The sequence below is a fragment of the Ceratosolen solmsi genome, unplaced genomic scaffold, assembly GCF_000503995.2.
Source record: "Ceratosolen solmsi marchali unplaced genomic scaffold, CerSol_1.0 scaffold1, whole genome shotgun sequence".
Lineage (NCBI taxonomy): Eukaryota > Metazoa > Arthropoda > Insecta > Hymenoptera > Agaonidae > Ceratosolen > Ceratosolen solmsi.
The window spans coordinates 3,064,058-3,078,868 of record NW_011948415.1 but is presented as its reverse complement, the minus strand read 5'-3'; the positions used below and the strand labels follow the sequence as shown (position 1 = coordinate 3,078,868).

The 14,811-nt window shown below is 28.2% G+C and overlaps 1 protein-coding gene across 1 annotated transcript in view; it reads left to right on the top strand.

The window, feature by feature from the left end:
* Nucleotides 1-14,811, top strand: part of LOC105359002 (Down syndrome cell adhesion molecule-like protein Dscam2) — a 119,700-nt gene that overhangs the window by 814 nt on the left and 104,075 nt on the right. The gene's annotated exons all lie outside the window — the stretch shown is intronic.

The following is a 14,811-nucleotide window of genomic DNA, read 5'->3' as shown; positions in this document are numbered from 1 at the left end:
TTTTTTTTTTTTTTTTTTTTTTTTTTTTTTTATGGAATCATTTATTTCTATACGCATTTATATCTTACATTCCATATGTCAGGGAAATTAAACAATAATAATATTATACAATGTTTTATAGCATTGAGTTTAATTATTCTTAATTATACAATTACAAGAATTTTTATCAATTTAAGCTTAAAAAACTTAAGCTTAATAATACAGTTTGGTAGTTTAAACTGTAAAAATTTTTTATGTTAAAAGTCACTAGTTTCTCTCTACCAAGATGTTACAGAAATACCATTAATTTGAATAAACAAATTCTTTACAGTCCCAAATTATTTAATATAAAGTTTAATTTCTAATTAGAAAAATTTTGTATTAAAAATATTATATCAATGATATCAAATGATAAGACTATCTAATAAAATTATTAACTTTACAAACTGTACTAAAAAGCTAAATTTTAAAAGTTAGAATAATTATTTATGTACAGATGAAACGATATGGTCAATCTATCGAAATTATCTAATGCATATTATTTACTTTTTCTGAAAAATCTGATTACAAATGTTAATTTTGTACTTAACCTTAATATTTTAACTGATATTTATAATTTTTGTTGATTTATATTCTTAACATTCTAATGTTATACCGACCGATTAATTAAATATAAAAACATTCTTTAGATAAGAAAGTAATTTTGTATTATCATCGAACTAAATAATATTTCATAATAAAACAATTTTCAATTATAAATATTCTTATAGTAAAAAGTATAATTTATTTAGAATTTCTTATGAATAGGATTTGATAAGATATGTGCAAAGATCTTTGAAATAATCGTTTAATAAGTGACTTAAAAAATTGTATAATCATCCTAATTACTAAATAGTACTTTCTAAATAGTAAAATATAAATGATCAGTTCACGAACTATGAACTATGTATTAATTAATTTTTGTATTCTTATGAAACTATTTTTCATAAATATTTGCATGCATTTTTGTAGAGTAAATTAATATTATGTTATAATATGTTAGTAATATGTAATCTATAATTCAACGAAAAATAAATATCTAAACTTTTAATAAATATATAATTTTAATATATAATTGTATTATAAAGTTAAATATAAAAGATACTTTCAGCTTTAAAAAGATATTATAATTAACAAGTAGAAATGTTATTATTTTAAATACTATTTAATTAAATTTCTATTCTCATTCAAGTTTATAAATTTAAGATATTAGTTACAGTCTCGTTATAAATAAATAAGAAGATTTATGGGATAAAATATTTTATAATGAGAAAATACTGTCAAAGATTAGTCATTGTAGATTCAAGAAAAATCGTTTATTTCCGATAAATTTAAGCTTCACGCTGTCCGTTCTATTACAATAAAATTTCTAATATCAGAATATAATACTGAAAAGTTATTATTAAATGTGTGTGAAAATTTGATTTAATCGAAAGGACGGTTTACTTACGGAATGAAAAATATTTCTCTGCGTATAAATAAAAATGTCAATCATGTACTTAAATGAAAATCGTTATATGATGAGATTGGTGGAAATGTACGTCGAAGTGTGATCATTTAGTGTATACATGCACATAATGTTCACTAAGCCCACTGCAATTTTACCAACTACAAAGGCAGCGAACGTTCATTGGTGATTCAGCAGTTCCGTCCGATAATAGCCTCTCTCATTTCTTATTTGCTGTTGAGGATAAGTTTTATTTCTTTTCAAAAACTAGAGAATGATTAAAATACGGAGTAAGTAACCTGGAGTGAGAGAGAGAGAGAGAGAGAGAGAGAGAGAGAGAGAGAGAGAAGGAGTGATAAGAGGGTTGAGAGCCGATGAAAATAAATATAACGGGAAATATCTTGTCTTTATTTTATTAGGCTTTAAGTTTTATCTCGACTTATTATTGTATATTTTAATACTTACTTTATATTCAATTGCATGCTATTCTTGAAATTATGTATTCGAAATAAATCAATATGGTTTAATATAACGTTTATTAGGAGTTTATTAGTTAATTAAAATGTATTAACAATTAATAAAGAATTCATACTTTAGTATAAAACATAACATCTTCGTATATATGAATTAGGAATTATGAATTTTTTATACATTTCTATTTAATATGTATTAGATCAATGTATGTAAAGTTATTGAATAACATTTATCAATTTTGTAACACTAAATTTATATTGAAACTAATGGGGCTTATTTTTATTTTATTCAGTTTGTCTAGAGAATAAATATTTATTTACTATAAATTATTTATTTTGTCGAAAGTTATTCAATTTCAATGAGTTGAGATTACAGACAATTTAATATTTTCATGATTTTAGCAGCAATACGTATAAATGTTGATAAATATTGAAGTTATAGGGCAAAAAGATATAGTTTAATTAATAAAGCTTTACATTAACGCGCAGTAAGCTCATCGATAAAATTTTAAAGTAAGATTTTAAAATAAAATCACAAATCTATTCAAGAGTGACTAAAAATATAGGAATATTTTAGATTCTAAGTTCTAATAAAAAAGCACATGGGATGAGGGTTTATACAAAAATTTTCCAAATAAACAATATCATTAGAATATTACAAATAATTTGCCACGAACCTTGGCAAGCTTTTAAGTAATATATATACATATATCTAACTTATATTTGAGAATTTTGTGTTTTATTAGCGAAAAGCAATATTCAATTTATATTTAGGCATTTCATACTAATGTTTATGCTACTACGTTTATCATGATATTTATCATTTCTTTGTTACCGTCGATATAAAGATTAAATATTTCCAGAAAACTTCAGAATACTTAAAATAACTATCTAATTAGAAGCCAATAATCTCAATTTATAGTCAAAGTTACAAAAAAATTAATTTCCAGCATTGATGGAAAGTATCGTTGTTTATTATATTTATTTTATTGCAAATAAAATTGTTAGTTAGTTGACTGTAGAATGTAAATACTTATGTATGATTTTTAAAAGTTAATCAAATGTGCTTGTTCTATTGATTTTATTTGTTTATCACACAATATAGTTTTTAAGTGTTCGTAAATATTTTAAATTTTATATTTGATTTTTATATAGTTTTTGCATCAATGATCTTGCATAAATTGCCAAATCCAAACTAAGTTTTTCACTTCTTGTCGAGTAAAAATCGCATAAGGATTTATTTTATTGGGTGAAAAAGTTTATAAACCGGTTATAATATAATAATATGATATTAATACCATAATTCCAAGACTAAAATAGTTATACATTATATAGTTCAATTAAAAATAATCTTGTAATTTAGCATGTTAATGATACGCCAACACTATACAAAGTATGTAGACATTAATATTAATGGAATAATTCTCAAATTTCTTCCATTTTCCTTCTCTTCTTCATGCCCCCCCCCCACACACACACACACACTCTCTCTCTCTCTCTCTCTCTCTCTCTCTCTTATTCTCGCTGTAATTTATTTTTAGTTCATTATCAATATCGATTGTTGGCACGCATGCACTTACGCCTTGCACAACATATACACATAGCCAAACAATCCGCGTGTGTAGATGCGTCTTTGTCAGAGCGAGGAAAACACATTTAATGTAATTTCTCAGAAAGTTTCGGCAAAGTTTCGTTGCTCTTAAGTGACAGGGGTTCGTTGATTTCGTATCGAACTCCGTAATGAAGACCAATTCTATACTTTCAAAACCTTCTCTTCGTGCTCCCCATTAGTATTTAATACTTAGTAAGCTTAAATCGCGAAGGGCATGCGAGAAAGAGGGCAGAATAGCAGGAAGGCAGATGGGAAAAAAGAGCGTGAAAATTTGTAATCGCGATAAACGGGAAATATCAAGAGCTTCGCGGCCTATCGAAAGATTTGTACGGTTGTATTTGGGAGCCCCCCCCCCCCCCCGACAACCGTTGGCAATAGACATCCCATATGTACTTTAATGAACCCATGGACACGGAGGATAGCGCTTATATTACTGGCTTGCATAAATTTATCCCTTGCCAGGGCGGATTTTGCACCGCTGTGTGAACTTCTCTGGCTAAGCTTCATCACCTAATATTGGCAAATCACGAATGAATGCTTAAACGTCAGGGTTTCGCCATTAGTCTGCGGCACATTAGTTTCTCGAGTCTGGAACGATGGAACTAACCGATTCTCTTTCCTATGGGCATTTAATTTCGAGCTCCCTTGCCCCCTCGCCCTTCACATATACTTCCAGCCAGAATTTTCCATTATTTATTGCTACGTTGTTGCTGGATTTACTTTAAAATTTAATATCTTTTGCCGACTCCTAGGAATAAGCTGCTAATTTTTATTCCCTTTATCGGAATTTTTGCTTCATTAACCATTTTAGAAAAGAAATTTACCACTACTTTTTATTCAGAATTCTAGTAAATTAAACTTTCATCGTGTGAACAAATGTTTATACTTGAGGACATAGAGTATCCATATATTTTCAGAATGAATTAACTAAAGAATATTCTTATAAGTTCAAGACATTGAATTTTCGAAGTATATTTGTCTTCGTTGTTTGATTTCATTTGTATTTATTTAGTTAAAAGGGTCGTTTACTTTGATGATCCATATTGAGAAAATCGCAAAGTTAAAAATAGGTCACATGTAATATAATTTTCAAACTAATTTATTATATAAAACATAATGTTTTATTCCCTATATATTTTTTTAAATAAAAATTGCATTCTTGCAATGCTTTGAAATTATTTATAAAGGAATTGAAATAAAGACCTATTTTATTTACCATATGATGTATTTTGCGCTTAATAACCATTATTTTTGCTCCGCTTGCATAATATCATTTTTAATATCAAAAATTTTCAATATATTATTCCATTGAAAATAATATATTTAACATTATGATGAATTATATTTTTAAAAAAATATATGGATTTACATTTATTGATTTCAAAATTTTATCCACAAATTTAATATAATATTCTGAAACATCCAATGACATTTTCTAATGTTCTCTTTGTTCTTTACAAATATATTTAATAACATAAATAAATGATTAATATAGTTTGCACAAATCTTTGGCTTAGCATTGTGTTATCGAAAACTTCTTGCTCAATTGTAGGTTAGTTCGTGCGTTTATGAGAATTCGTATTTATGTAGGAGGGCATTTCTCCTTATAAGTGCACATGCATACAAAGGAGTGTAGGTAAATATGATGAAAAGAGAAATCATTGGGTCTACAAAGAGTTACATCGATTAACTTTTATAATAATCAAAATAACGGTGTTTATAAAGCATAAAATTTAATAGATTATTCACTCGTCCACGTTTATTTACGCTTATCAAGTAGCACGACGACGTTCTTTACATTTTTCTTTTAAATCCCCTACTGAACAAGTCAAAGCAATATGAATCATCGTTGATTTGCACAAAGAGATTTCTAGAAAGAATAAACGAAATGAAAGGGGTCAGAAGTTTACATGGTGGCCCATTATCGTAATTAATACTATTACAATTAACTTGGCGACGTGAGCTCTCTTGTCCGGAAAAAACGCAAATGGTGGTGATAGTGATTACGATAAGGGGTATATCTAGTAAGAAATTAAGAGAGCTGGTAAGAGAGAGAGATTGAGAGAGAGAAAGAGAGAGAGAGAGAGAGAGAGAGAGTTTAAGAGTTGGTACAAGAGAGATAATTAGCAAGAAACTACGAGGGAGAGGGGGAGTAATACTAAAAGAGCAAAGCGATAAGATACAGAGTTTTTTCGCTTGGTACTTTCATCGCTTTGACGAAATGGACCGTATTCCATCTTTCTCGCTCTCATCTTCCGTTTCATGCTTCAGTTAAACCTCTAACAGCACACACCTTTCTCTACTTTCTTGCCATATTCTACTCCCAATTCACGCGACCAACTCCGAAGTTGACTTTGAATCGAAGGACGCGCTTAACTTTCCGCATTCCATAACATGCACGCGTGCATTTTCAGCTTGGCAGTTCGACATTTTTATTCAGACTTTTCACGCGCGACTTTTCATTTTTCGTGACAGAGTTTGTTGCGCCCGTTTCTTGCAACTAAAACTGCTGACGAGAAAAAACTTTTAGGCACTATGTGCTTATATTTGTCAGACTTTTTTTTTTATCTTCTGCATCTAATTTTATCACCAATTTGTATTTGTGGAGAGAAGGAAACATAAATAATTTGTCGATAGCTAAAATGATTGCAATAATCTTCTGGGCAATGAGTATTTTAGAAAAAAAAAATGTTATAATGATGTTATTATATTTGTGATTAAATTTATATTTGTGAAATTTTTACATGAAATTTTTGCGACTTTGTATACCTAAAAATATATTTAATAATTGAAATTAAATTATATTTTATATGAATTGGTTAATATTTTTTGCATCATTTTCTATTATTAAATTATGTTCATTTGTCAATTTTATTTCAAATATTAAAATAATTCTAATTTTTCGAAACGAATGATGTACATTAGATTTTTTTTATTATATAAAAACTCAGACCGTCTTAATTATTCAATTAGGAAAAATATTTATTATTGCATTTTAAAATATCTTCAAATTACTTTTTCTTTAAATATCAATGATTATAAACATAAATGATATTGTTCAAAATATTAATTTGTATTATTAATAGAATGTCAGGATAATGACCTAATATTTAACCTAATATTATATAATAAATTATAAAGCAATATATCTTCAATATTGACCTTGTAATTATCCTTCAACATTTACAATATTTATTAGGTTTTATTCATTTATATCTTAAACAATGACTCAACATCCTCAATACAGTATTTTCTTGCATTTTTATGACCTAATTACCAATACGTGAATTACTCATATTTCTAAATTAATTTGACTGTTTCGGTTTAAAAATTTCATAAATTTAATATGAGGATTTTAATTTACAAATACATTTTCAATAAATGATTGATCATGTATTATGTTATATATATTGTAGACTTTATAAGATTTAGTAATATTATTCTTTTAAGTAATAATTATATGATAATATAAATATTGAAATATAGAGCTCATAGCAAGATAAAAACAATCATGTAAAACATCTATCTAAAGTAGTTTTACATTTTTCAAATAATTTATACAAATATTATTGGATTCAATAGCCATTCTTTTTGTCTCAACAATATACGAACAAATTCAACAGTTTATAAGAAAATAGAAATGCACGTTAATAATATATACATATACATATATATATTTATATATATATATATATATATATATATTTATACATAAATTATATTTGTATACTTTTCGACGATAAATAGTTTAGAAATTTTTGACACTAAGGAAAATATGTTAGTGTAAAAATAAATGATTTATAAGAAATAAAGAAAATACTAGATATATGTCAACTTTAGGTTATTGTTTACTACTTAATAATGAATAAAATTATCAACTTCTCTTCTCAATTGTTTGTATTTTATTATATCTTGTATCTTAGACTTGTATCTTAGAATATTTCATTTGTATTTTCTTGTTCTATAATTCATATTTAATTTTTTATTGGGAATTATATGGGCAGTAGCAAACTAAAATGAGATAATTTATATATTTATATATATATATAATTTAAAATTAATTTTTTAAAACCAAAAATTCGTTTAATAATGTTCATTGATTTATTTATTTTATTAGATTGTTATGTAAAATATATTCATTACTTATCACTTAGAGATTCTTCTAAATCAATTTCTAAAATTTATTACCATATAAATCATATCTTTATGAGAATTTTATATCGGCTATAAATAATAAAACATAAATGCTCACAGAATACAATAATTGCGTAAGAAGGCTACATAGAAAAGAAGTTAAATTTGTCTAAGAATATTATCATCGTGTTCAACAAATAAATTGTTCAAATTAAAACTATTGATATATTGATATATACAGATTCAAATATATTGTGCAAATAAAATATTAAGAAAAGTAGGGAGAAAGAAGAGATAAAGAGAAAGCAAAGTACAGAAGAACGAGAATCGTCTTTAAGTTCGCTTTTACGAGGTTGTAGTCTCGGTACGCAAGGCTTTGAAAGACGAAACTCTTGGGTTTTCTATTCGTCTACTCTCGGCCGCTGGCGAGCAACGAAAGTTGCTGACGTTTTTCTCGAGGAAATCTAATTTCCCGCCCTCTTTTCTTCTACTAGTCGTCTAAAAAGGAAAGACGTAGCACGTCGATGGAAAGTCGACTAAGCGCTGTAGAGGTTTCAAATAGAGAAAGAGTAGAGAATGAAAAAGGTAAGGAAAAGAGACCTACACAGATAGATACATTGATATATATATTTTTCAGAGAGAGAGAGAGAGAGAGAGGAATGGAAAGACAGTAAATATTTAAACTAAAAATCTGAGATGTGCGTCGAGTTACAAACAACTTTACTCAATAAATTACTATGTCGTTTGCCAATTTATAAATCTTTCGAACGATTCGGGTTCCATATATTTTCAATATCGATACATTTTTCAAAAATATTGAATTTTAGTACATAGATATACCTATATATTATGTTGCAGTACTTTTGGAAAGATAGAATTAAAATGATTTGATAGAACAATAAAAATTAATTGATATTCTCCCTTTAAGAAAATGTATATTTAAATATCATGAGAATAGGAAAAGTAAAGTAATTTAATTCACATAAAAATATTGTAATCATCAAAATAAATGGTATTTTTAGATTTTGCAATATTTTAAACAATCCTGTATATTAAATAATCAGTTGCTATGATTTGCCAAGAACAAAATGTTGCAAATCCCTTTTTAAAAAAAGTTTACAAATATTTAATATCAAAGAAATGTAATCAATAAAATGATGAGTGTTACGTAAAAATATGAAATATATAGTTATAACAACTCAAAAGAAAATTGTTTTTAAAGTAAGTTAAAAGATTTTATAATTGGTTCATTAAAACAAATATTGGACTAGTAATTAAAAAAATTATAAGTATATCCAGTATATCAAATTGCAGATTTATTCAATGACTATTTAATTACGAAAAATTTAATTTATACAGAAAAAAATATATAAAAGAAATTACATATAAATCATTATATTGTGTAGAACTAAATCAATTGTGATTTTTATTGTTTTTGGTTGACTCTAGCTTAATCGAAGTGTTTAATCGTATTAAATGTTATTAATACTTTGTAATGGTGACATTGTTTTATTATGTTAAAATAAAATATTCTGAAATTAAAATGAACTAATTACTTGATTTAATTCTTATACTTTAAAGCGATTTTTCGTCATTTCATTCTCTATATTACTTTATTAAGGATAAAAATTTCGTGATTTTAATTAATATAAAATACATACACAATCCAATATTATATATTCTATTCTGCATATTTTAACATCAATTTGTTTAAGTCACTAAAGATTCTGAATAAAATCATAAATATTTATAAATACGTAGCTTGCAAGTCAGATAATATAATAAATGATTTTGTACGCTCTTAAATCTATCCTGGGGCTATGCTCTATAAAAATTGTATAAAAGAGCGATTAATATTATTTTGACTAAAAATTTATGGTAACATAACAATACTTGTATCACTAAATACAATCTCGAAAGAGTTTATGTTTAAACTTTTGAGAATTAATATTGAAATTTGATATAAAAAGAAATTCTGTTAATAGTTGGATTCCTTACGAATCAACAACGATAGTCAAGAATAATCATTAATTACTTCCAAGACTTTTTTAGTGGCATTAAAAATATCTGGCAAGCTTTCATCAATTAACGTAAAGTAAGAATTTGTTAACTGACTCTTTAAATAATAGATATTTATTATAGGCTGTAAAAAAAATTTCCTATTTAATAAATAAATAGTCTTCACTTACTTTTAATAGAATAGAATTTTTAAGACAAATAATCTCAAATTTCTGTACAAGAGACGAATAAAATGTTTCTTGTATTTTATGAAAAAGAATTTTTTGCATATGCAGCTAAATTTCATGTCGAATCAACTCTAAAATATTACTATCGAAATTTTCCAAAAGAAAGAAAGCTTCTAAGTTAACCTTTCGCACTATATATATATATATATATATATATATAACAGAATGATAAGGGTATGTTTCATGATAGTATATCAAGTTTGTTGATCGAGTGACTTATGGGGATGAACAGTAAGTTATAAACATTTTTTCAATGAAGTGGACCAAATTCATCTCAGCCAAGTCATACTGACGCATCAACTATTGAAAATGGATGTCTAGGATGGATGATTGGAGGCAAAAAATAAACAGACAGACAATTAAGAAAAAGTAGTACTAAAATAGCGTATGTAGCTCAGATTCGATGTATAGAATCATCCGATAATATATTTCCTTACCATCTATTTTCATTTTTATCTCTCTTCATTGCTTAAGCATATTTTCTTATTTGTGTCATTTGCATTAACTTCATGTTTGTTTGTTTGTTTTTTTTTTTTTTTTTTTTTTTTTTTTTTTTTTTTGTAACTGTTATTCTGTTGATTTAGTTGAAATATATGTAGATGAATAGCGAATCAATTATTATCACATTATACCGTTTAATTCAATTACTTGGAATCGAAAATGCAGTTTTCTGTCGTTCCAATTGTAGTCGATTGAGAACAAGAGATAGTTTCACGATCAGACAAAAAGAGATAAATTGAGAAAGGAGTATTGAAAATCTATTAATGGTAATCCGACATCGTTAGAGATTGTTTTTTTTTTTTTTAATTTTTCTTCGAGGCAACGCTATATTTTATACCGCAGCTACAATGGTTTAAAACACCCTCTTGATTAAATGATTAAATTAAGGAAAAGAATATTGAAATAAGGGTGGATTATACCTGCCTCGTTTAAAAGATGCATTAAAGGTCCATTCCAGTGAAAAAAACTAAGGCTTTTCTATTACTCTTTCCTTTCATCGTATTATACTAAGTACGTCATGTGTCTCTTCTGCGTTATTTTCCTCTTTTTTATCTTTTCGTCCTTCTCTGTATGCACTCACTCACTCACTCACTCTCCATCTCTTGAAATGTCGTGCAATTCGAAAATGAATGACACTCCATTTGACGTACGTAGATAAACAAGGAACGAAATAGAGCGAAGTGGTAAAAGTCCTTCTCCCTCGCATACTTTTTCCCTTTCTTTCCCATCTCTCTCTCTCTCTCTCTCTCTCTCTCTCTCTCTCTCTCTCTCTCTCTCTCTCTTTCTCTCTACTCTGGTTGCGGTGCGCGCATCTCTATTGTAAAAGTGACACAAAAACGTGAAAGAGTTTGCACGGGTGTTGGCGGACCAATGAGAAAGAGAAGCAAAAACTACAGTACTGAGAAAAGAAGACGGCGAGAGATATATAGAGGGAGAGAGAAAGAGAGGGAGAGAGAGAGAGAGAGAGCGAAACCAGAAACTGGAGGGTTGAAAAAAGTAAAGTGGGGAGAATAAACATAAGTGTCGCGTGTCTGTTCAAACACACTTGGTGTCCTCGCTCTCACTCATGCCGCGCAACGAATTGAACGAGAGAGAGAAGAGAGAGAGAGAGAGAGGGAGAGAGATATGCAATTTTCCGTCGTGTTCATGCTCATACATACATACATATATATATATATATATATATATATATATATATAAATATATATATATTCTGTATGCAAGTATGGGCGTGGATCTCCATTTGTTTGGGTAAATATACGTTTTCAAAAAAACAGGATAATCTGTCTCAATAAATATTCGAGCACCTCTGTGATTATCATTACAAGTGCCCAGTTCAACTTATTGAGAATCACAAACATTTATAAATCTATATATTACGAAGAATATTAAAAAAGAATATTATTAAAAAAAAAGCGTCTACACATTTGTAAAAGTATAAAGGGAGGAAAAATTTTCTGCAACTTTTCTTTTTCTCTCCACTTTCATTTTTGCACTAGTTTCGTGACAATGACAAAATTAACAAAGAAATTATTAAGTAGACTCGCGCAGTAAAGGGATAAAAGGAAAAAGGACGAATTTCACGACGATATCATGGGCGCGAGGCAAACAAGCGCGCAATTTTCTGCACATTTCCGCCAGAACTAATTTTCACCATCTCCTCTTCCTCTTTCACCTATATTGTTCGCACATTCACGTATTATGCGACGAAAGCAAATTACGGGTAAACCAAAATCTTTAATGTAAGCCATTAATATTTACTCTTTTTAATCCTCCATTATCATGAAAATTGAGGGAAAAATAAAATTGTCGACGAGATAGTGCATCACTGTCTTTCCTCAATGAAATAGATTCGTACGCGCGTAAACGATTTTGTGCCCATTATAGAGCTCTAATCCGGCTTTAGATTATCAAGAAGAATAAAATTTCGTTGATAGATTCTCCTTCGTGGAGTGTCTGACAAAGATGAAATACTCTCGTATGCACGACTATTTCATTTACCCGCAAACTCGGCTCGTAGCAGCATTGGGCTGGCGCGGTAATACGATTCGAGTCGTCGTTGGTAATTGTATTATAACCCGCTTGACGGAACCAACTGCAACTCCTGCCTCTTCCTCTCTGTCGCCCCCACCCACACACTCCCCTCCCTCACCATCAGCCTCAACCCCCACCCTTCACTCGATCTCACTTCCTATTTCTAACTCGCTCGTTCTCCGTTTCCTTCAGCCACTTCAATGTCACCTTTGCTCTCTCGTTCTTACGCACACGCACGCACGCACACGCGCTCACGCACTCGCGCACGCGCGCGCGCACACATAAAAGCTATTCTTTCTTGCACTATTTAGATACCTAATTGAATTTTCTTCTTTTTCAACCGATAAATGTCATCCATTTTTCTACTAACCTCGCTCGCTTTATCCATTATTTTCGAGATGAATCAGCAAATTATTATTATCAAGACTTTTAGATATGACTTATAGATACTCGTATTTTCTACATTATAGCACTTTTATTTTTCTTATATAATTATTGATTTTATTTTATTACTGATTTCAAATAATTTGCAACTTTAATTTATTATCATTGATATTTTATTTTTCTTTCTGTTTGATTGCACAAGATATGGAATAGCAACTAAAGACATCGAATAGAGTTTTTCAAATTATGTTCAACATGGCTTCTTACTCTTCTAAATGTCTTATTAACTCAAACTCGTAATTATTAGATAGTTTCTTATTACGCGTATTATACATTCTTTTTACATGTTTATATATATACCTTAAATTTTGTATACCTATATTATAAAATATTTTATATATTTGTCATTAAAATAATGCGGCATATGATTTAATACTAATAATAAGTATTGTTATAAAGAACGTTTAATTGCAAAAAATTTCGATGAATACATTAATTATCTAATTTATTTTTAACGTATCACATTATCGAAGTAATTTAAAAAAAAATTCATTAAATACAGAGTGTTATTTAATGACATTCTATAACATATGATATTCTATAGAAAAAAACTAAAGAAACATCCACATAAAATCAGTTGTCCGTTGAGCCATAGTTGGAAAAGTAACTATCAATTACATTTAAAACAGACCAATTACAAAGCTATAGGAGAGGATGAAAACGCTCACGCTAGAATTTCCATGTAATATTTATCTTCTTTCGCCTGACATTTTTTCTTTTCTTTAAAAAATGTAAAAGCAGTAAACGGTTATAAAACACAAAGAAACAACAAATAAATATGATGAAGAAAGCGAGACAGAGGTCGCGCAAGAAAGAAAAAAGACTCCATGCTCCGAGACTCCCCTTAATTGGATCGAATCGACTTCGGTCAAGGAGGAGAAAGAGTTGCCACTCCATTTCGTTGCCTCTCGCCTACCATCTTCCATCCGCCTCTTAAATTGCAATTATTCCGCGCTCATGGTTTTATACTTATCGCGACATAACGACAAACCCGCTAATACCGTATCTCCATCGAATATGTAAGCTATTTCCATCGCGTTTCTTATGCGTCAATAATGCACTACTTCCTAAGTAAATTATAGAAGCGATACGTTTCCGTCTCTATTTATAATATTCTCAACTTGGAAATTATATTTCACACTTATTTCACATATCATATATTTTATCATACACGTGTCTTATTCACGCGCGCGCGCGCACACACACACTCTCTCTCTCTCTCTCTCTCTCTCTCTCTATATATATATATATATATATATATATATATATATATATATATCTCTCTTTCTCTTTTTCCTTCATCCCATCTCTCTTCTCCGTCTCTTGACTTTTCTCTTGCTCAGTATCTTCTTCCTTTTATCTTACTCCTCTTCTTATTAAGGCAAATATATCTTTAATAATTGAAAAAAAAAAAAAAAAACATAAAAATATATATACAATTGTAGAAGGTATTCGATTCCATTTTTTAATTAATAAATCATTAAACAGCTTAATTCATAACGTGTACATTATTAATCGCAAACGAATGCATTTATTTTCTTGCATTATTGCTACTACAATTCATTGCTTATTTAACTATTATTTTAATTCAAATAACAGTTTTCCTCTCAAAAACTTATTAACAAGCAATCATATTAAAAATACTTTATGCTTTATAAATATTTATAAAAGAAATACTAAAATTTGTATTATTATTATTAAAATGACTAAGCTCGTTATTATAAATATATTAATCCTATAATTATTTGACGTAGCTGATTTATATTAAAAAATAATAGTATATTCGTGACCAAGATATGAACAAAAAGAGAACATAAAAACAAATAGTTATTTATGGAAAATTATTTTCATGTAACGAATCAAATACTTTTTCCTTAAAATTAATATGTCACTTCAATATTT